Below are 25,295 nucleotides of genomic sequence, written 5' to 3'. Positions count from 1 at the left end.
AAGTCGTGAAGCAAGAAGACACTCTGTAAACCATTTCTTTTATTTTCGCACTAAAGCCCCTCTCATATGTCTCAGACTTAAGCCCTTCATGCATGTCAATATTGAAAGCTATTATCCAAGAAGGCACCATATGCAAAACCGACTATTCTTTCTCATAGTGAAGGTGCCCCTTGCATAAGCACTTTTTCTCATTGTCTAAACCAATTCTACCATTTCCATCTAGAACACACATTTTAGAAAAATCGCAGGTCCCCTTTCCACAAAAAAAAAAAAAAAAAAAAAAAAAAAAGAAGATAATTAATGTAACTTTTTTTTTTGGAGAAAAAAAAACAGAGGAAAAATTAATAATAATTTTTTAATTTTCAAAATTAATAAAAAAACATTACCTTGTTTAGTATGTAGTTTTCAATAATTAATTTTTGATTTTTAATCTATATTTTTTTAGTGAACATTTTTTAATATTATAATTTTTTTTTCTTTTTTTTTTTTACTTTTTAAATCCCTTTAATTTAGATGAGGACAAATTGCAGCAGTTGTCCCGATACTTTGGTCCTTGTGTCATATAAACGTTATGTGCCATATTTATATCTATCTATCTATCTATCTATCTATCTATCTATATATTATAGAGAAAAGCTAAGGATCATGAAAAAACTTTCATAAAAATGATCATAAAAGAATTATGACCCTTGGATTACCTTGATTAGTGTGTGGTGCTTTATTTTAAGTGTAATCCAAGAGTCATAAATCTTTCATGATCATTTTCATAAAAAAAAAAAATTCATGATACCTAGTATTGCTCATTATTATATAAGGAAAATGGGGTTTTAAATTTACAAACCTTATGGGAGCTCTAATATCCCAATCTTAATTTTAAAAATTTTTGATTTAAAAAAAAAAAAGAACTCAGCATTTATTGACTTCTCCCAACCCACTTTTTGACTTTTCTCATATCTACTCCTACACCCTTTTCAACTTCTCGCATATACTATGGCTAGTGATGGGATTGTTAAATTATTTTTATAAAAAAAATTTAAAAAATAATTAGTATATTAAAAAAATATCTAAAACAAATATAAATTCTTATTAAATATATATATATATATATACTATATATTAAGCAAAAGGGGGTTTTTAACCCCAAGGCCTGTGGCAGCTTCAATATCCAAATCTGAATTTTCTAAATTTTTTATTTAAAAAAAAATCAACATTTATTAATTTGGTCAAAATCCCTTGATCAGCATTTATTAACTTTTTTCAATCCACATGTCTTTCCACATGCTTGCCTTTATTGATTTGGTCAAAATCCCCTATCAGTATTTAAAATCCCCTCATACAAATAATTATAGATACAATCTGTGTATAGTTACTGTCACGCCCCACTTTTTATTACTCGAAGTCATTACCAAATTCATTAACTTAACTCCATTTTAAGGACAACATGCGGAAATAAACTCATACATTCAATCTGTAGAAGTGATTAACAATACTCTCATTCGTATGCAAAGTAAATATTACATGAACATACTTAATAAATTGCCCTTGGGCTTACATCACATAAGGTACAAGAAGAAGGGTGTAACCCTTTTTACAACAATGGCATTCCGCCCACATAAGAGAGGCCCCGTGGCCAACAAATCAGAAGACCCAATTCTTGCAGCACATTCTGCTCAACACCTGAAAAAGATTCAACAACGTGGGATGAACATGTAGTTCAGTAGGGAACTCAACATGGCCCTCAACAATAACAACATACAGATAGCTATGATCATGAACACCCATTCTCATACTAGAATAGTAGTGTGACAATTTATACAAAATATATATGTATGAACTTTTCTTGAAAACAACCATTTCAATCAACGCCATAGGCGATTCATCTTTCTTTTTCTTTTCATTAATCCCCGTTCCCAATCTTTCATAACATTAACACTACCTTAGGAAATAATTTCACTAAGCCCACTGCACTCTTCCATTTTCCAAATATACACAGATATGCTTTTTAAAATATATGTTTCTTTAAAAAGTCCGTTCTCCTTCACACTTTCCTAAAGACAAATATGACATTTTTGGCTTTTTCCCGATACAATCAACTCCATACATGCACTGTTATAAAAAGAGATAACAACTCACCGACATGCATAAGATAAACCAATGAGGCAACTCGGCCCTCCAAAACCATAATCATCACAATCCATGATATTCCCAAACACACTGAAATATCAACAACAAAACTTTGCTCTACTAGCTATGTGCGTAGTAAGCCAAAGATACACTTCTCATAACAACATACCAGTTTATCAGGCGCTAGCTGGAAGGGTGTGGTACCTTAGATTCTCAGCGCAGTCAGTTTACCAGGCGCTAGCTGGAAGGTAACGGTACCTCTGATTATCAGCGCAGGGTATAACACCACCAATCGAAATGCAACAGGGCATAACCAACATGTACAACATATATACATAAATCATCCGGATACAAACAATGTGTTAAAGTATATGAACACATAGGTGTGTGGAGTCCATCCCCTATCTTCTCACACACACTGGAGTACAACCCCTCTCTCCTCCCTAACAAGTATACATATATAATGCATCTCAACATTTCACCACATAAGGTGTTCAATTAACAATGGTGTAATGCATACACGACAATTCAATACAACCACATCATCCTCCACCGATGACCAAGGACAAAGCCTCTAGATGCAAACATTTAGTACATCTATTAAAGACTCAATTATTATGAGACCACAAACCCAACAACAACATTAACATGGTAGTTCAAGATACAATTCCACACATGTGTGTTCAACACTCATGAAACAACAATCCAATTTTCATACATATTTCAAAATACCTTTCCCATTTCACAAAACAAGTTCCATATCCCTTTTGTTTTCACAAAATCAATTCCGTCCCTTTTGTTGTTACAAAACCAAATTCATTCCTTTGTTTTACAAGACCACTTCCATTGATAATGAAGTCATAATTCACATTAGTCCACTACATTCATTTCAAACCATTCCAAAGCCAAAGTTAATCCCTTAGGCATTAACACCTTCACCCAACCCACATCAACATTAGAGATTTACAATATAGATTCACTATCCTCCATTTTAAATTATCAATCAAAATATGATTTAGGCCTTTTTCTTCCATCAACTACAACATGCTAATTTACACTCCAACTAGCCCAAAACATCCATCAATGACAACATAACCATTTTTCAACACCCAACCCTAGGTTCCTTCTCATGATTTCAAACAAATCCAACATGGATATGATTTTTATGCAATACAAAATTACCACATGTCTATCTATAGACGAAGTATTGAAAAAGGACAAGGAGAATCCCTACCTCAAATGGAGAACTCAAATAGAGAAGATGACCCGAAATCAAAGTGCTCCAAATCCCAAATTTCTTGGATCACAACGAAGCCCTCGACGATCAACACCCTTCTTTCAAAGGCCCAAGGTAAGGAAAACACTCTAGTTAGATCAATCCTAAGAGAGAAGTTAGGTTTTAGAGTGAGGTGCTCTCCAATGGAGGTTTTGAAAAAGTAAGAGAGAGAAAGGAAATCAAAAATTGATCAAAAAGGTGATTTCACGGACTGATATAAAAACAGGTCCGCTCGAGCGTACAACACCCTGCTCGAGCGTCAGACACAGGTTCACGCTCGAGCGTCGAAAGATCCGCTCGAGCGCCGGATGCACTCTCCCAGAATTTTCTGCAGACGGCTAAAATGCTGAGAGAAGGAAATTCACGCTCGAGCGTCTCAACTACCGCTCGAGCGGAAAGACAACAACAAAAACCCGCTCGAGCGTCAAATCTCCGCTCGAGCGTAGAGACCAAAACCTGGGCAAAAATTCTAAGTTTTAAACACAACCAACTTATTCCCAACTTGCCCAACACAACCCAAAACTCCAACACAAAGAGTAAGGGATAGAAATGAGGATAAGACAACAACGAATCTATGGAACCGAGTCCGGATTACAGTTAAACAATAACAGGGAATACCGGGATCGCTATAGTTACTGCAATACCCTTTTCAACTTCTCTCATGCGCTATGGTTAGTGATAAGATTGTTAAATTATTTTTATAAAAAAATCTTAAAAAACATAATTTATATATTAAAAAAAATCAGAGGTTGCGGTTCACTCATCACTCTTCTCTGTCTGTCCGTCTCTCTCTTTCTCTCTATGTCTCTGTTACTCTTCTCTTTCTCTCTCTCACTCATCACTCTTCTTTGTCTGTTTGTCTCTCTCTTTTTCTCTGTGTCTCTCATCCATCTCTCTTCTCTCTATCTCTTTTCTCTCGCTCTCTCTCTGTGTGTCTCTCACTCATCTCTTTCTCTCACCACTCATCTCCTCTACCACCTTCACCACTACTGCAAATGCCATTTCACTACCACCACTACTACCACGGTCGCCATTTCACCTCTACGACTACCATTACTACTACCATCGCCACCACTCCACTACCACCACTACCACTATTGCCACTACTACTACTACCATTACCTGTCTTTCACCACCGCCACTCCATCTACTCTACCACTACCATAACTTCACCACTAATCTCCTTCGCCATCACCACCACCACCATCGTCTCTTATCCACCACCTTCACCACTACTGCCGCTTCCTTTCCTCTACCACAAAATATTACCTCTCTTCTTTCTCTCACTTATCACTCTTCTCTGTCTGTCAGTCTTTGTCTCTGTCTCTTTCTTTTTCTCTCTTTGTCTCTCGATCATCTCTCTTCTATCTATCTCTCTCATCTCTCTATCTCTCTTCTCTCTCGCTCATTTATCTTCTCTCTATTTCTCTCTCTCTCTGTCTCTCTCGCCCATCTTTCTTCTCTCTTCGTCTCTCTTTTTCTATGTCTTTCTCTCGATTATCTCTTTTCGCTCTATTTCTCTCTCTCTGTCTATCTCTCGCTCATATCTTGTTTCTCTCTATTTTTCTATATGTCTCTCTGTCTTCCTGTCTCTCTCTCTCTCTATATATATATCTCTTTCTCTCTTTGTCTCTCTCTCACTTATCACTCTTCTCTATCTCTTTCTCTCTCTGTGTCTGTCTCTCGCTCTTCTCTCTCTCTCTCTTTCTCTCTATGTGTCTGTCTGTTTGTCTATTTGTCTCTCTCCCCTATTGTGTTCACCTTGCTCACTCTCTACCACCACTATTCTATCTCCTCTACCACTACCACAACTTCACCACTTATCTCTTTCACCATCACTTAACAAAAAAAAAAATGGGTCGTAAAAAAATATTTTTCATTGGCCACAAAAAATTAACTTTATTTTAATGGAAAATATTATCCCTACTTCTACCAAATAAAAAAATAATAATACTTTTGTATTCATTAAAATAAATATGAAACAAATAAATTTTCAACCTTACTAAATTAAAAAACAAAAACAAAAATTCATTAACTATAAAAAAATTATTTTAATAAAAAATAATTTTTTTATAGCAATGACATTCTCCGTTGCAAAAAAAAAAAAAGAGTCATTTTATTATTTAAATATTCATTTGTAATGAAAATTAGAAAAAAAAAATCAAAAAAATTTCCATTCTCCTCCCTTCCTTTTCCAATCCCGCTTGGGTTCCCCCCAACCCAAATCCAAAATCCCTAATCTCTCCCCCCTTCTTTTCCATTCCAGCTCGGGTTTCCCCCCACCCCAAACTGAAACCCAAAATCCCCAATCTCTTGAACCAAAATCGCCAATCTCAAAATCCCTAATCTCTTCTTACGTCTCTCGCTCTCTCTCTCTCTCTCTCTCTCCGTCTCAATTTGTTTCAGATGATGAAGACATGTACGACGGCCTTCAAGACGAGCCATGGGAGGAACGAACTCTCCACCTCCTTTACAACTCCAAGAGATCTCTCTCTCTCTCTCTCTCTCTCTCTCACTACAAGAAATTGCACTTTTGGCAACTACTTTTGGCGACGACGTCAATTTTTCATCGCCAAAAGTATATTTTTGGCGACACAGTGATCAATTTCGTTGGTAAAAGTATAACATTCTTTTACCAACGCAATTTCGTTGGTAAAAGTATACTTTTACCAACGCAATTTGCTATCGTCGCTAAAAAAGCATAACATTCTTTTAGCGCCAAAATTTTTGGTTGGCGCCAAAATTTCAGAACTTTTAGCTACGACGCTTATGTTTTAACAACACAATGAGCATTGCTATTAGTGTGCATACTTTTGGCGACGACAAGTTGGCGTGGGCAAAGAGTTAACCATTTAGCGATGATAATACTATTCGTCGGTAAAAGTTTTGCTAGTGGAATGATGTGATATAGTGATTTGTATTTTTTATTACAATTTTTCAAAGAGTTTTAAATATTCTAATCACTAAGTTGTAAAATTAAAATGATCATTGAATTAGATCACAAAATGAACCCATTAACCCCAAACACACTCTTAAGTTAAGATGACTAATTTGAGATAGTTTAAACTTTTTCAAAGAATATGGTTAGATTATCAATTTCAATATGTTTGGTTTTATTTTCAGAAACTAGTTTCAATTTTTTTTTCCCCTAAAAAACTAAAAAAAATTGGGTGAAATAAAAAAATACTTATTATTTTTGTATATTTTTATCTTTTACGTCATAAATACTTTTTAGAATTTTAAAAATATAATTTTGATTTTTTTTGCTCTCAAATTATTTTTAATTTTTTCAAAAAAACAAATCTAAAATTTGTTTTGAAATTATTATTATTATTATTGTTATTATTATTATTATTATTATTATTATTATTATTATTATTATTATTATTATTATTATTATTATTATTATTATTATTTTGATTGTGATCTGATTATTGGGCGGTGGCAAAGTCCTTCTTTAATTCCCTCTCTTTTTTTTCCCTCATCAAATCTCCCCTCATCAATCTCCACGATTTCACCTGTTCAAAAAAAAAAAAAAAAAAAAAAAAAAATTCTCCACAATTTCACTCTCGCACACCTTTCACTACAAGAAAAATGAATTTTAGCGACGTAATATTTAACGACGTTTGTTAAACGTCGCTTTTTTAAAAATCAAAACGGCACCGTTTCAATAACCAGAGGCGTTTGTGAACGCCTTCGAATGTCTATCTCTGTCTCTCTTAAATGGGCGAGTGGTGAATATAAAATATAATATATACACTACAACAAAACTGAGTTTTTACGGCCTCACATCAATGACTTACAGTAAATGCAAGCCGTGGTTTCTCATTTTTATGACTTGCTTTTTTTTGCATGTTGTAAATAATTTTTCAACTACGACGCGTCTATTGCGTAGGTCATGAATGCTAATAACAATGATTTTTTTACAGCTTGCAATATTAGTCATAAATAATATAACTTTCCATGGCATGCATATGGCATGTCGTAATACATCAACTATACACGATACACGTAAAGCTACTGTTAAAAATATTGAACATTTCACGGTGCATAAAAAGCCAACCGTTAAAAATTATACTTTGCACGACGCACAAAAATAGTTGTTTAAAATATTATGCTTTCCACATCGTCCAATTACTGTCATGAAAGGGACAATCGAAAAAAAAAATAGCGCCAAAATAAATATTTTGAGCGCCAAAAAAAAAAAAAATTAAAAAAGAAAGATAGAAACAATCAGAAGCCCCAATTTTTTCAACCCCAACACCAATCTTAAAAAAATAAACTCAAAGCATTTTCTGTGCAGTGAGGAGGGCGACGAAGAAGAAGAAGAGGAAGAGACACTGATGAATCCTCCATCTCCATCACCATACCTCACATTTCTTCCTTCACCCGCTAACCCTAACTTCTTCTATTCTCATCTCCACCACCATCCCTCTCTCACCACCACCACCACCAACTCAATCACTTCACCAACACCACCACCTCTGCCTCTGCCACAGCCTCCCGGTCTCCCTACCGCTCTCTCAACACTCAAACACCTCATCCACCTCTCCAAAACCACCCTCCACTCTCCTCCCCACCACCGCCACCACTACCGCCCTCTGCCCCTACCCTTTCAATTTCCACCACCGCCTTCCACCGGAATCCCTTTTCCGCCACTCCTTCCAATGCCCTTCTTCCCCTTTCCCTCTTTTCAACCTTAGCCCCCTCCTGCTCCAATCACTGCACTACCCCAACACTCTCAAACCCTCCCGACAACTCTTCAATCAGAACTGCTTCCTTCAAACCCTACACGATACCAACTCCAACCTCTGCTTCTCCCTTGACGATTACTGCGACTTCGGCCCCAATTTCTTCTACCATAATTGCCCCGGCGTAGTTAGCTCTGCCGATCGAGATAGTTTGAGCCGAACCTTTACTCTCCCAGGTATTCTATCGATTCAGTGTGCAAATTTTGTAGGCAGTGATAATGGTGAAATTAAGGGTTTTTCTAGGGATTGTGTTAGGCTTCTTCCTTTGGAGTTGTGGCTTGTTAGGAGTGAAATTGAGTCATTGAGGGATTACCCTATTGCCTATTCGTATAGAGTTTTTTGGATCATTTTGTGTTCTATTATGGCTGAAGATTGTGATTTCCTTAGATGGGTAATTGTGAATTTTCCTTTGTTATGATGGTGTGATTGATGTGCCTATGAGGGATCAAATAGTTTTGCTTTTTTAGCTTTGTTTGAAAGCAATTGTGAGGGAAGCTACTGGTTCGGTGGATTCAGTATTGAACATAGATGTGAGGGAGTTGAATCCAGCTACTATGAGTTTATATCATGGATGGCTATTATTTCATGATATAAACTCTGTGCCTAATGATTTGCACGTACAACATTATAATTTCAGTTTATTTTCAATTGCGGGAAGTGGTGTGTGTTTTTGTTTTTAAATTATGGATGTGAGAACTTTCTGGTTTTCAAAATATTTCAAGTTCTCTTACTTACTAAGAATTTAGAATTAGAAACAGCATCATAAGCAATCACTTGACCTGCTACTTTGTTTCCTCAGTGCACATCAAAGAAAGGTGGAAGTGAGACAATGGACCTAATTGATTGCAGAATAAAAGTTTGGTAGCCAGTGGACAAGCGGTAAGTATTTTGTTGGTTTAGAGAACAAGATTAAGCCATTTTTTAACAAAATAGGTGAGAAAGATAAAGTTGGAGCATGAGATGTGTAGGTCTATGAAATTGGGAATCTCTATTATATTTAAATTTCTAATTTATTATGTATCCATCTTCTGTTTAAAATTAAGCTCTGGATAATTTCCTTTCCAGGTAAAAGTAGTTAGATTGAGATGAGTCATATCCTTTCAGTCATAGGTTCAACACTTGAAAAAATATTTTCAATAACACCAGTGTCTACAGGGTTGGCCATGGCTTAGTTTTGTTCTTCACTTGGATTGTGAAAATGAATTTTATTTTCTTGTACCCATGAACACAGTGACCCCTTACCAAATTCTTCTTTAGTTCAGTTTCATGAAAGTTTCCCATTCTACTCCTCTGTTTAGGGCCATGGGTGGTCTACTACTACTAGGAGTCTGCGACTTTTGATCAGTTTGTCACTCTGTTTTCTATGCCATCCATATTGGATTCTTTGGCATACATTAAAACTTTTCTTAATCCTTTGATTGAGTCATCTCAAATAGTTGACCTTGTTTATGACTTAATCAATAGCTACTCATAAGTTCTGTTCCATTCCTAATTGTGTCTTTCCTGCAAGGAAGCAAGGACACTTCCCTATATGTGACATATACACATTTTTGGACACGGATAGGTGTCAAACACTGGAGACATGCCCCAACATCTGTTAATTTAGTTTAACCTGACATGTTGCTGACTTGGTGAGGACATCCCTGTATGAGAATCAGACTCACACAGACCAAAAATGGCAGGGGCCAAACTCTAATTTTGGAAGCCATTTAATGAAAGGTCAAAGTGGTAAAAATAAAAATAAAAAGCTTGATACATTCAGAATGGAAAGAAAATTTGACTTTACACTCGCACATCCCAATATTAGTGATGGGCCAAGATGACTTGTACCCAGTTGTCAGTCGCACTGGCACATCCCAACGTGGGTGACTGGTGAAGATGACTTCTGCCCAGCGGTGTGTACCCCAAGGCCAATGACCTCTGGCTAGTGGAGAAGGGCTTCTGGCATATTCTCTTTGGCCCTTGCTTGCATTGACCTCCCAGTCTTGTGGCCTTTGGCTGATGTTGCTTGGGTTGTCATGATGATTAAAAAATTATATATATTGATCTCATGTTTGCTCTTTAGCTACCATCTTTTGATTGCTTTGACACTGCCAATTTTCATCAGCCAAATCAATTTGTGGGCTGTCTAGAGATGGATTACATGTGGATGCAAGTCTCAAACCCATTCATCATCTTTTTTTACTTTATTTATATTTTCTATTTGTCGAACATGACATACAAAGAAAAAATGGGAGAATCAAATCAAAATTTATATTTATAATTTCCAAATGTAAATATATATATGTATATATTGTTGTGGCTCTGCTGGTTTTATGGCTTTTGAAAATTGCCTTGTTAGCGTGTATATATATCCATGTGCTAATAAATTATTCAAAATCATACCACATAATCTTGATCTAGGGAATGACAATCCTTGATTACCTTAGTAGTGTGTACTTTTTGTACACGCGGTTTGCACTCCAAAATGCTTGTGTGTATACATGCTGCTGCAAGAATTGTGTCTTGATGGTGTCTTGTTAAAATCAACAGGTTTTATGGAGTAGTGAAGTCTTATGACTCTGAACATAAGAAATATGTGGTAAGTGCACCGTTCCATGTTCTATTTTTTTATTCTAATACTTGTGTTAGTCATGTTTTGGAGATACACATTTTATTTATTTATTTATCAATAATGTTATAATTGTAATCTCATATGGTTCTTTGACATAATTTTCTCTGATCAATTTTGTGTTAAAGGTACTGTATGATGATGGAGATGTGGAAGTGCTCCGTTTAGATAAAGAGCGTTGGGAGCTTGTTGACAATGGTCACAAGCCTACAAAGGTTAACTTTATATTATAAATTCTATTGAAGCAATGAATTGGCCTTTAACTCTAACAATGTGTCTTTTTTACACCACCATTCACAGCAGTTAAATTCATCGAAAGGTCTATCTAAAAAGGGATTGTGAGTAATGCCTTCTAATTCATATCTGCAATCTACAAATTGTTTTGTGGGAATTATATGTTTAAATGTGCAGAGGCTTGTGGCAGTATTGGTGCATGGATCTAATTTTATTTTATTTTGCAGATTGTCTAAGAAGAACATCTACAAGGTTTCATTTTCATTATGATTTATCCTAAACATTTGGCTTATAATAGTGTTAGTACATTTTGATTATGTAATTCTGTCTAGATATATAACCTGTTTCATATACTAACCATTAAAGCTTCATTAATTTGTTTAGGACCATGGAACTGTTAGTTGAGTATTGAAAGGGTAAAGAGTCCATGAAAACCAACTAAAACATTTTGTTTATAATGTTACAGATAATCAAAATCAACTAAAACATTTCCAACACCAAGTGGTGGAGAGGTTGCAGGTCCAAAGGATGCTTATTCATTACAATCTGGCTTTGTTTGGGATGAAGCATCTGGCTATTATTATGATGCTTCTTCTGGATTCTATTATGATGGAAATACAGGTATTTATTTATTTGGAAGCTACATTTGTAACGCCCTCAAAATAATACATAAAACCCATCAATTAGACATGCAAGATATAAGAGAAATCAACCACACTTCTATTCGTCAGAGTAGTTCTTACGAGAATATTACATGCTAATCAACATAAATAAATGTCCTACGGGCTTACAGCTTTCCAAGTACATACTTGGTTGCAAAAAGAAAAGTACTAACTCAATACATCTTAAGCCCTTGGCTTGAATTTACAGGTAATATATCAAGAAAGCTAAACAACAAGTGAAATCTGTCTGCCTCTATCCTCCCAAGTTATGTCCTTGGAGGTGGCACGCTACCTGTACCTGAAAATGATGTCCCATAAAGGGTGAGCCACAGCCCAGTAGAAATACACTAAACCAACTATGAACAATGACTAAAAGATTAGCAACAGATACATGGTCAACACTTACACATCCATTTACATCTTATTACAACTCCATGACAATCAAGTCTAAATTACAATTCACTTTCCATTTCTTATTCAACATTGAGTTTGAAAACAAGGCTCAGTACTCTGGCCAAAACCTTTGATGTGATTATAATTCACCACTAGAACACTTTCGAAAATTTAAGGTGGATACACATTTTGGTGTTGTATCAAAAACACATAAACCACTTCCATACTTCACAAACGATGATGATATACATTTTAGTGCTATATCAAATTAAACAAACATCCCAAATAGACAAGCATATGAGCTATATCACTACTACCACAGATAAGCATATGAGCTATATCAACATTACCACAGATAAGCATATGAGCTATATCAACACTACCACAGATAAGCATATGAGCTGTGTCATCATTCCAATGGGAGAGCATATGAGCTGCAACCCTGGGTCCATCCCCCATCTTCCCTTAACTATTAACCGGTTTAGAGGTACATCCCCCATCTTCCCCTAAACCATGGAGTACATCCCCCATCTCCTCCCATACACAAGCAATGCATATAAACACAGAATCATACACGCAATCAATCAATACATAAAGTCAATGTATTCTATCAACCATCTACACATAATGCATATAAACACATTGATCATATACCCAATCAATCAATACATAAAGTTAATGTATTCTATCAACTGTCATACTCTATGACACATCCAATTGATTAGTTCTAGTTTGCCTAATCATCATGCATTGTCTACAACAATCAACACTACCCTCCACCGGTAGTCCAAAGCCATTATTTCTAAACAGGAAATAAATGCACAAATGGATAATATATCAACATTTCAACTAGGTGAGCAATAAATGACTCAACTACACCCTTTAGTCCCATACATTCCCAATTTCAACATTCTCAGTTCAATTCCTTATTTTCTCTAATTAATTATATACATTAATTAATTTAACCACTTAGGGCAAATAGCCATAATTCACAAGACAGCCCTAAGGTTCCATTTCCATCACTGTTCCAACATTAATCTCATTTCTCTATGCCTAACTTGCATATAGGTTTATATAATTAAAACCCCAACTTTTGTAAAATTGCACAAAGGCCCCAAACTTTCTCAAAATTACCCAACAACACCCAATATATCAAAATGCTAAAATTTAAAGACAAAATCCATGAGGAGTAGGACATCCCTACCTCAAATTCGGAGCTCAAGGAAAGAAGATGACGAAACCCAACGTGCTCCAAAACTCGAAATTTTCGGATCAAAGTAAAGCCCTCGACGATCAACCCAACTTTTGTAAAGACCAAAGGTGAGGAAAACACCCTAGCTAGATCAATACTTAGAGAGAAGTTATGGTTTTAGAGAGAGAAGCTCTCAAATGGCTTTTTGGAAAAGTAAGAGAGAGAAACGGGTGTGAAAAAGTGAGCCAAAAAGCTGAATCTAGGAACTTTATACCAGTCGCCCCGCTCGAGCGTCCAACTCCCCGCTCGAGCGTCACTCACGAACTCCCGCTCGAGCGTCCAATCCCCCGCTCGAGCGTCCAACACTGCAGGCGACAAACTGGATGGGTGATTTCCCCGCTCGAGCGCCAAAACCCCCGCTCGAGCGGACAAGCCAAAATCTGGACAACTAGACTTGGTTCCTAAGCTTGACCAACTTGTTCCAAACCTTCCCAACATAACCCAAGACTCATAAATAAAGAGTAGAGGATGCAAACGACATAAATACAATAATCAACCCCATGGAACCTAAGTCCGGATCACTGCACAACAAGGGGTAAAACCCGGGATTGCAATAACATTTTAGTTGTTGTTTTCCTCATTGTTACTATAAAAGCTGTCTTGATTTTATGTTTATGCATAATATAGGCAAATGTTGCAAGTGTTGTATCATGTGAGCCATAGCCCCCGTGATATCAATGTTGTGTTCTATAAGTGAAAGTTCTGATATGTGTTTCACATGCAATTGGACTGGTGCACTAGTATGGCATCCTAAATCTTTAACAATCTTATTCAGTGTGCATCAAATAATTAGTTTCATTAATCATTGGTCTTGTGGTGGCGTTCAATTTTTAAAGGGCCTCTGGTTTGGATTTCTGCTGTCAACTGACCATTACATTGTGACAGCATTTCTATTTTGGAGTTTATGGTTGGCTTGGATTGCTCTGCATTTGTTGATGGTTTTCAGTATGGATTATTTTAAGAAAATATAATTTTAGTAATTGTTACAAGGTTTTTTATATTTGAAATTTTGAGCAGAGCCCCGATATTTCTACACTATTCAGAGAGATGAGAGGAGAGACATCACTCAATAGAATTATACAACTTTGAGAGCAGTATTTGTTGGGTGCTGCTAACAAACCTATCCAATATACTGATGGGGGATCTTTCTTCCAAATTTTGAGGTTTACGGAGGGTTAATTTGTGGAGATATACAAAAGTTTTCATGAGGAATATTTCTTGAAAATAATTAATATTTTTGTTTTATAAAAAATATTTACTCCTACCAATTTCTTCTTGTGTATTTATTGTCGGTTCATTCACAGATGTCATTTCTCATGAACATATGGAGTCATGGCCACAAGAAGCCTTAAACCCCCCAACTCCATGATATTGTCATAAACAGAGTGAATTGATGATATTTTATATTGACATTCGCAACTTCTCAGATAGAAAATGTCATTATTGTTTTGATTTCAACATCTTCTTGTTGTTTTATAATTGTGAGAAAACTTGTGAAATATTCGTATATCTTCATATTCTGTTTTATAGTCTGAAAATTCAAAACAATACTAATCAATGAAGGCATGGTTTGTTAGTTAAAATTGGGTTAATGGTAAACAAATATGTAACATAAAGTATTAATATTTTTTTTTTATTTTTAATGCCATGATCAGGTGAAGCATATCTATGATAACATGTATTCTATTTTTATGCAAGCATGCTTTATTTTGCTGCTAATGAACTGGACGGGTACTAGTGCTAGTGGAGTAGACCAAATAGAATTTGGTCTAGTTTCTGATGAAGATCAATGTTTTATTTATTTATTTATTCTTGTGTTTTGCAGGATTATATTATTATTTTTATTTTTATTTTTTTTATAAATGTGCAGGATTATATTATGATGGTAACAATGGGGTTTGGTATTCTTATGATCACCAAACTCAGCAGTATGTCCCCTACTCTGATCAGAGTGACAATAAAACAGCTGGAAAACAAAATGTGAGATAAATTCTATACTTTTATTACTATTATATTCATGATACTTGTGCATCTTCTTCATATTATCTAATTGTTTGTAAATAAACTCTTGCAATTCAATGGAAAAAAGACTTACACGGAAACCGAACTTGATGAAGTGCGAGTTGAATGGATTAATTTCGTACTAAAGAATATGAGTTGAAATCCAATGTAAGTATGATATAACTTCCGTTATTTAAATTGCTAATCAACAATTTCTTTAGTTGGTAAGGAATATATAATCACTTCAAGATTTCATTTTAGATTTGTTGATTCTATGTATATTTGGTTTTATGACTTTAAAATATATGCTCATACATTGAAGATTTTCATTTTGGATTTATTGATTCTATATATATGTCATATTTATATATGGTAATCCAAACATTTTATACTAATAATAATCAAAGTTATTATTCATTTTCTATTGATGCAGTAGATGACGAGTCAGTGTGATGAGAAAATGCTCGATTTTGTCTTTTGTAAGACAAGAACAATCTCTACAAAAAATATTAAGTTTATTCATATGCTTCTAGTGGTTTCTGAATTAATTTGTGTTTTTTATTTTTCAAGTCAGAAATTTCTTGGAGAAATGCAAAATATGGTCAAAGAATTCAACAATTTCATTTTTTCAAGTTTTTTTATTTTTTAATATATGTAAGCACAGTTAAAAACTTTTTATTAATTTTTTATATATACTTTTAAACATTTAACTTTCATTTATGAAATATATGACGTTATTCCATTCAATATATGGTTGTGATTCAAAATATAGTATATAGTGCGCATTACATTCTTCAAATACATATAACGTGTGATCTTATCTGATTATTAATCACATGTTTTATTAGATATTAATCACACTTAAAATCTGTAAAAGATGTGATCTAAATATTTTTAATCACACTTAAAATGTGTGATCTAAATGTTATTAATCTCACTTAAAATGTGTGATCTAAATTGTAACGCCCTCAAAATAAACCCATTATATGTATATCATTGACATGCAATAATTAAAGAAAACAATTTATTAATTCATTCATCAGAGTATTACTAAATAAAAAACATTACATGTAACATCAAATTAAATGCCCTGTGGGCTTACATCTTTCCAAGCCAACACTTGGACACAAAATATGAGTTCTAACTCAAATACAAAGAAAGCCCTAGGCTTGATTATTTATCAAATAAAAACAAATAACTAAAGATGGTCTTCAACATCCAAAAGCCAAATCCTTCCAAGCTAAGTCCTTGGAGGTAGCTTATCACCTGGACCTGAAAATGATGTTCCCATAAAGGGTGAGCCACAGCCCAGTAGAAAAATACTAAACCAAATATAAGCATTGAATAAAGCAATAGCATTCAATAGATGGTTAACCAAGATAATCAATTACATCATTATACAATCTCATGACACTAATGTCTAAGATACGTTTTACTTTCCAACATTATCAATATGGCTTAGAACCTAGCCAAACTTACAATAGTGAACTATATATATATCATATTCACATTCTTCCAATGTCAACAAACAAATGAGACTCAGGCTCAAATCAAAACACTTCATACTTTCAGTTTGATACACATTTTAGTGCTGTATCAATAAAAACACTTCAATATAAATAAGCACACATAAAAGTGATGCTAATGGAGTCCATCCCCTATCTCCTCCCAAACAAAAATCCGGTTTAGAGGTCCATCCCCTATCTTCCCCTAAACCGTGGAGTACATCCCCTATCTCCTCCCACACAAAACAATGTATGTAAACACATAACATATACAACACACAATCAATACACACAATGTCTGTATTAATTCAACAGTCAAAATTTATAACTTAATCTATGATTAGTTTCAGTTATCCCTAATCCACATGCAGTGTCTACAACAATCATGACTATCCTCCACCGATAGCCCAAAATAGTTATTTCTAAACTTGGAAATAAATATAACAACAATTCAATAGGTGAGTGATTTAAAATATCCAACTACACCATTTAATCAATGAATTCCTCAATTCCCTTAAATTACTTATACAAATTAATTAATTAATACAGCTAGGGTTTTTCCCAAAATTATCAAAGTAACCCCAACATATCAATATACCAAAACTTAGAACAAAACTCATAAAATGGAGTAGGAAATCCCTACCTCAAAGAAGATAACCCAGATGGAGAAGACAGAGATGAATACCCAAATACCAATGTGCTCCAAATCACCAAATGTTCAGATTAAATGAAAGCCCTCGACTCACTCTATCTTTTTAATAAAGGATCTAAGGTAGAAACTCACTCTAAGTAGATCAAACCTAAGAGAGAAGGTGAGTAGAGGGAGAGAAAAGTCGGACCTAGGGTTTTGGAATCAAAAAGAGGATAAAAAAACTGATGAAAATCCCGCTGCTGCCTATTAAAACTGGACAGGCTTGCTCGAGCGAAGACTTGGTCGCTCGAGCGACCAGACACAATCAATACTCGCTCGAGCGAATAAAAGCTCGCTCGAGCCAAGAATACAATGCTTCAGGTCTGCAACCCAGAAGCACGCTCGAGCGACAGAATGCTCGCTCGAGCAAGGAACTCGAAAACAAACACCTCGCTCGCTCGAGCGAAGAAAATCTCGCTCGAGCGAATAAGCACTGCCCTCAGGTCTATACTGGACGCAATCGCTCGCTCGAGCGAAGCAAAGCTGGATCGAGCCAGAAGACACAAAAACAAACCTCGCTCGAGCGACCAAACCCTGGCTCGAGCGACCAACCCAAAACCTGGACAGCAACACTTGGTTTACGAACCCAACCATTCTGAAACAAACCTGCCCAACACATCCTATAACTCCAAATGAGAAAATAAAGGATGACAACAACAATTATACAATGACAGCATAAACGGAACCCAAGTCCGGATACAGTAATCAAATGGAAAAAGACCGGGGTCGGACAGCAACACTTGGTTTACGAACCCAACCATTCTGAAACAAACCTGCCCAACACATCCTATAACTCCAAATGAGAAAATAAAGGATGACAACAACAATTATACAATGACAGCATAAACGGAACCCAAGTCCGGATACAATAATCAAATGGAAAAAGACCGGGGTCGCTATATAAATATTATTAATCACACTTAAAAGATGCGATCTAAATATTTTTAATCACACTTAAAAGGTGTGATCTAAATGTTATTAATCACACTTAAAATGTGTGATCTAAATATTTTTAATCACACTTAAAAGCTATGATCTAAATATTTTTAATCACACTTAAAATATGTGATCTAAATATTTTTAATCATACTTAAAAGGTGTGATCTAAATGTTATTAATCACACTTAAAATATGTGATTAAAAATGACCCCTTTTAATCACACTCCCAAAGATCACACTTTAACAAATCTAAAAGGTGTGATTAAATAACATACATCACACAAAAAAAGTGTGATTTTTATGTGTTTTTGTAGTAGTGTCATTTTACTTTTGTGTATATTTTGTGATGAGGCCTCTCAGAAAGCATTGAGGTAGAAGATCAACAGAGAGCTATTAATTTGGATGAATTGTAGCAACTTCATATTCTTTTGCTTGTAACTTAGATAAAATTTGATTAGAATAGGGAGAGATTTCAAAAAAACTAGAAAGAACACAATCAATTTGCTGTGAAATTCCATGTGTTCTTTTTTCCTTATCCTCTAAGCATGTAAGTGAAACATAATAAAAAACCAAATAAGTGGCAAAATGAGAAAGGGAAACTATTAAACATGGATTGGAAGGCTCACATAATAGGAGATTAATTTATGATTCCTTAAAATGCATCTTTCACATCATAGAATAAAAAACTAAGATTTCAGTTTCTATGATTGTATTTTCTGTTTGTTCTTGAGTTTGGTCTGAAGTTTCATGATAATGGTAAGCAACTAGCTGAGTAACTAATACAGGGTATTAAGACAGAACTTTAGATTTGATATAGTTGTGGAAGAAAGAAAGGGATATGAGTTTGGTATCAGTAATTGTTCCATATCTTGTGAAATGTAAATGGATTTTTTCACAATCTATCTTGCCCATGCTTATATGCCCCCTAATTGTGAACGGTGTAAATTACTCGTTTTTCTTTTTTCACCCAGAAAAATCATCTTATAATGAAATCTCAACAAGTCCTCTAATCTATATTTCAAAGAATTGAATGAAACTAGTGAATAATTTGAAACATCTTTTAAGTTGAAATGATATATAGGAAAAGGATAGATATGAACAATGCAATTCTTTATTATCAAGCATTAAATTTGTTTTACTAGTGATACATTTCATTGTTATATTGGTTCGTTCTTCCTTACAAGAACAATCAAAAGCTAACATATTTGTCTTACTAATGATACATTTCATTATTATATTGGTCATTCTTTCTTATAGGAGCAATCAAAGGGTAACATCGCGAACAAAGAAAGGATGTATACAAAACACAGGTGTGGTTCTAGGTCAATCCCTGTTAGAGTAGAAAAATTGGTACATATCCTTGCACTTTAAGAATTAAATGGACCAATATAAGTTATATAAACTTATGGCATATTAATGGGATGCACCATTTGTGAATTAGCCTTAAAATTAATTTTTTGTTCTCATAATCTCGAAAAAAAAGTCTGTTAGAGGGGTAAATTGTATAATTGATCTAATTGTAAATTGATGAATTACTAATGTTTTTAATCTTTTGTATAATTAATTAATTCCTAAAGCTTTTAATTTATTTTTTTTGCAGATTGGATTGGAGTGGCATTTTTGACGTGCAACAATGATCTAATTTGCTTGAATGTTCATTTTTGTTTGATAAGGATACACATACTTTGTGGAGTTGCACTAGTTATTGTTGGATTTTTGGTAAAATTGAACAAGTTATAACTTTTGGATATTTTGTGGATATTTCACTATTTTATTGTATTATGATGAAATTATTTGTGATGATGAATGGATATTTTCATTTTGTTAATTCGTAAATGTGTTGATAACAGGTTAGGTTAAGTTGTGATGGAATTGTTATATTCAACAGGTTTCAACATGAACAGGGTTATATTTGTTGAACTAAAATTTAGATTTTGATAAAATAGGTATATAATATGGAAAAAAATATTATGAAATTATTGACAAAATTTTCCATCCCTAAAGAAGGTTCTTTTGTCTCTTATTTCGCTTAGGTGGATGATTAATTTTGTTATGAATTTTTTATTTCGTCACTAAATGCATTTGTCGTGACAAAAAATATTGTCACATTTTGTCACTATTATCCTCAATGTGTGACGAATTTTTTTGACATTATTTTATCATTTTTAATGATGAATTTGTTTTTGTCTCTATTGGTAGCTTCTTTGACAAAAAAATTTCGTCTTCGTTTATATTAAGCGTGACAAAATTATTTCGTCTCTATTTCTTATATTTATGACGAAATACTTTTGTCTCTAATTTCTCCTTTAATGACAAAATATTTTGTCGCTAATTACTTACAAGTATGTTCCCAACAGAGTGTATTTGAGAAAAAAAAATTTGTCACAAATTTATCATTTTTAATGATGAATTTGTTTTTGTCTCTATTGGTAGCTTCTTTGACAAAATTTTTTTGTCTTCGTTTATATTAAACGTGACAAAATTATTTCGTCTCTATTTCTTATATTTATGACAAAATATTTTTGTCTCTAATTTCTTCCTTTAATGACAAAATATTTTGTCGCTAATTACTTACAAGTATGTTTCCAACAGAGTGTATTAGAGACAAAAAAATTGGTCACAAATTTATCATTTTTAATGATGAATTTGTTTTTATCTCTATTGGTAGCTTCTTTGACAAAAGAATTTCGTCTTCGTTTATATTAAGTGTGACAAAATTATTTCGTCTCTATTTCTTATATTTATGATGAAATACTTTTGTCTCTAATTTCTTCCTTTAATGACAAAATATTTTGTCGCTAATTACTTACAAGTATGTTCCCAACAGAGCGTATTGGAGACAAAAAAATTCGTCACAAATTTATCATTTTCAATGACGAAATTGTTTTTTCGTCTCTACGACCCTTTAGCAACGAGGCTTTGGCGACAAAACGGGTGACGAAATATATATATTTTGGGACAAATTTGTTTGGGTGACGAAATATATATATTTTGGGACAAATTTGTTTCGTCTTTAAATCCCAAATTTGTTGTAGTGTATTTTAAGCAAATTTCAAGAGGTGTATTTGTAATTTATCAATATTTTAATAGAGCACTATATCATTAAACTTGAAAAATAAAGTCTTAACTTTTTGGTTAAAGGAGCACTACTCTTTAATTTTTTATGTTCTTGAGAACATGTATACTAAATATGCTATTTGTTGTAGTTTTTATATTAAAAAAATAAAAAGAATAAAAAATCAACATATTTTATGTTCTTCATTCAATGAGCTAACACACTAGTTGGTTGACAACAAGAGAAAACGAGATCATTGATCTAGATTCTCTTTCTTCACCACCTCAACTTCTTCGAACGCTCTGTCTAGCAGGAAGTTTACATAAGGTACCACATTGGATACCTTCATTGCACAGCTTGGTAAGACTAGTTTTAGGATGGAGTAAGTTAAAGGATGTTGATCCACTGGAATCCCTTCAAGATTTGCCCAATTTGGTTGAACTTGATCTTCTTCAGACATATGAAGGAGAAGAATTGTGTTTCAAGGCTGGTGGATTTCAAAGACTTGTGAGATTATACCTTATTGGATTTAAAGGAATGAGATGGGTGAAAGTGGAGGCTGGCTCGATGCCTCATCTTGAAGAGTTAATTATCCGACAATGCGAGTTGGTAGAGGAGTTACCCTCTAGCATTGAACATCTAACCAACCTTAAATATTTTCAATTGGGTGATATGTCTGATCTATGACGCACGGGTACTCCAAAAATAGTGACGTACACGCACCGGGTACATACCGGGTGCGGGTACGCGTACCGGGTACGGCAAAAAGTAGTCGGGTACTTCTGCCTCAGTTGGGTACGGCATGGGTACGCCTTTGGTGTGTTTTGGGTACGGCGAGGGCAGAAATCAAATTTTATGAAAAATTGAGGGGTACTGGAGCAATATTAAGAAAAATTAAAAAAAGAAAAAAGAAAAGATGTGTATACGAATGCCCTAATCTCATCACTTTTTTGCCCTAATCTCATCGAAGCAAAGAGAAGAGGCGACTTCGACCATCACCCTCTTCTGCGACTTCGAAACAGAGATTGACTTCGACCCTCACCCTCGTCTTCGACCCTTACCCTCGTCTGCGACTTCGAAACAGAGATCGACTTCGACCCTCACTCACCCTCGTCTTCGTCTTCGACTTCGACCCAGAGATTCGACCCTCATCTTCGACTTCGACCCAGATATCGACTTCGACCCTCGGTTTCGACTTCGACTTCGACTTCGACGCAGAGATCACCCTCGTCTTCGACCCACGACATCAGAGGTATATCTCTTCATCTTTATTTATTATTTCTTTTTCTTGTTTCTTCTTTAGTTATTAATACTGAAAATGCTAATAAATATTAATAATAAATATTAGAGATGAAAATGCTAATAATCATAAATATTATTATTAGTTATTAATAATAAAAAATTAGAGATGAAAATGCCAATAATTATGGATCTTTTAACCATAATTATAAAAAATAAAAATAAATAAAAAAATATCGGCGTACCGCAGCCATACCCGTATCCTACTTTTTTGGGGTTTTGTAGTATCGGCGTACCCGTACTCGTACCCGTACCGTACTCGTACCCGCACCCGTGCTTCTTAGTGTCTAATAGATTAATTTCGAGTCTGAACAGAGACTTAGAGCGTGGGAATAATTGGAAAATTGCACACATTCCAAGCGTTTGGATTGGGGACTCAAAACTTGGCTATTGGGAAGGAAATTATCTGTAGTGAGGAAGGAGAGAGCTCTAAACATATTGAATCACCTAGACTGCTTATTGTGTATTTGTTTATTTTCATGTGCTCTTGGTACTTGATTTGTTGTATTCATATTGGGATCAATTTTTTTTTTTTTTTCCCTTTTTTTGTTCTTTTGTTCTTTTGTTCTTTGGCAACTTCACAAATTTTTTAATCGGGATTGTAAATCTTAGGGTTCGTTTGGTGAGTTTTTCTTCTTTTTTTTTTTAATTTTTTTTTCTTTAGCTTTAGATTTTTTGAAATTGAAATAAAAAACACATTTGTTAATTGTTTTCACTTTTAAAAAACACGTTTGCTAACTTCACAAATTTTTGAATGGTGAAATTTTTATTTTATTTATTTTTCTTTAGCTTTAGATTTTTTGAAATCGGAATAAAAAACACGTGTGCTAATTGTTTTCACTTTCAAAAAAATCTAGCTACAATTCTTAGAATTTCTTCAAATAAGAAAATTGTAATTTTACTTATTTTCAAAATAAGTTTCATTGTTTCCTACCACCCTTACCCGTTCGTCTTCGCTCCGGCAATCACCTTTGACCACTTCCCTCTTCTAGTAACTTGCTATACTTGTTTTCATTTTGAAAAATGATATACCAATCTATTTTATAAACTCATTTTCTAAACCCAGTGATGTATAATGTAAAAGACGTGAATGGTTGATGATTATAGAAAATATTAGAAAGAGAGTTGACTTAAATATTCTAAGGTAATTACAAATACACCTGCTAAGGTTTACTTAAAATATAGATTGTCCCTTGTAATTTTGAAAATTACAAAAGCCCATTATCAAAAAAAAATTATTTAACATTATTAACAGAAAGATGAAAATTTTAATTATTCTCCTATATAACAATAAAATTATTTGAATTGTTAATTAAAAAATATTTATGACATCATTAAAAATAATTAATTAACTTGATGATTTATTAATAAAATGAATTATTTGTTATGTAATTAGAAACTTCAAGAGGCGAGATGTAATTTTTAGAATCACAGAGGGGCAATATATATTTTAAGCAAATCACAAGAGATGTGTATTTATAATTTATCAATATTTTAATAGGGTGGTGCATCATTAGCTTGAAAAATGAGTCTAACTTTTTTATTAAAGTAGCACTACTCTTTGATTTTTTATGTTCTTGACAACATGTATATATACATATTTTATGTGCTATCTATTGTAGTATATTCTAATATGCTATTTATTGTAGTTTTTACACCAAAAATAAATAAATAAACATATTTGATGTTCTTTGTACATATGAAAAAAAAACCCACAAGTTCGTAAACACTACTTCAAATATTGGGTTTCTAATCATTAATGATTTATTAATATAATGAGTTATTTGTTATGTAATTAGAAACTTAAAAAGACAAGATGTAATTTTCAAATTCATAGAGGGCAATACATATTTTAAGCAAATCTCAAAAGGTGTGTATTTATAATTTATCAGTATTTTAATAAAATGGTACATCATTAGACTTGAAAAATAAGTTTAACTTTTTGATTAAAGTAGCACTACTCTTTGAATTTTTATGTTCTTGAGAACATGTACATATACATATTTTATGTGCTATTTATTGTAGTATATACTAAATATGCTATTTATTGTAGTTTTTACTATAAAAAAAAAAAACAATAAAATAAAAGAATAAAACATAAAAATATTTTATGTTCTTTGTACATTGGGGGGGGGGGGGACCACAAGTTCATAAACACTACTTCAAATATTGTGTTTCTAATCATTTTAATTTAAATTGGCACAAGTTTTTCAAATCTCAAAATGAATATTCTTAGGATTATCACTTCTTGAATTTTTTAGGGCTGCAAAAAGCATTTGGAGACTTATTTTCAAACTTTATAAATCTCAAACGAATGAGAATAATATTTGCAATTAGTTAAATTTTTTTATTCATGACCATATGGTTCAAAGTTCAAACTCAATAAATGTAGTAGTTAGAATTGGAGGAAAGATGAATTGGCTAAGGGTGTAGGCGTGAAGGCAAGCTTCCTATGTTTAAAGCTATTTAGTTGATTTTCCACTTTGTAGAGGTTACATGATT

General features: G+C 33.7%; 1 protein-coding gene and 1 long non-coding RNA gene across 3 annotated transcripts in view; one reads left to right on the top strand and one right to left on the bottom strand.

Moving 5' to 3' along the window:
- Positions 1-25,295, bottom strand: part of LOC114317346 (uncharacterized) — a 231,032-nt gene that overhangs the window by 48,067 nt on the left and 157,670 nt on the right. The window lies entirely within an intron of this gene.
- LOC145795514 (uncharacterized) lies at positions 8,821-20,233 on the top strand. Of its 2 annotated transcripts, XR_014336576.1 has the most exons (7): positions 8,821-9,030; positions 10,684-10,732; positions 10,891-11,617; positions 15,174-15,283; positions 15,393-15,472; positions 19,697-19,789; positions 20,040-20,233. It is a non-coding gene; the product is annotated as an uncharacterized LOC145795514 (long non-coding RNA). The 2 variants fall into 2 exon arrangements; XR_014336575.1 differs by lacking the exon at positions 8,821-9,030 and having other exon boundaries at positions 10,622-10,732.

Source organism: Camellia sinensis, chromosome 7, assembly GCF_055761805.1.
Source record: "Camellia sinensis isolate YWXY chromosome 7, ASM5576180v1, whole genome shotgun sequence".
In the NCBI taxonomy this organism is placed as follows: Eukaryota; Viridiplantae; Streptophyta; class Magnoliopsida; order Ericales; family Theaceae; genus Camellia; species Camellia sinensis.
The sequence above is the reverse complement of the archived record's forward strand: the minus strand, read 5'-3'. Positions and strand labels throughout refer to the sequence as shown.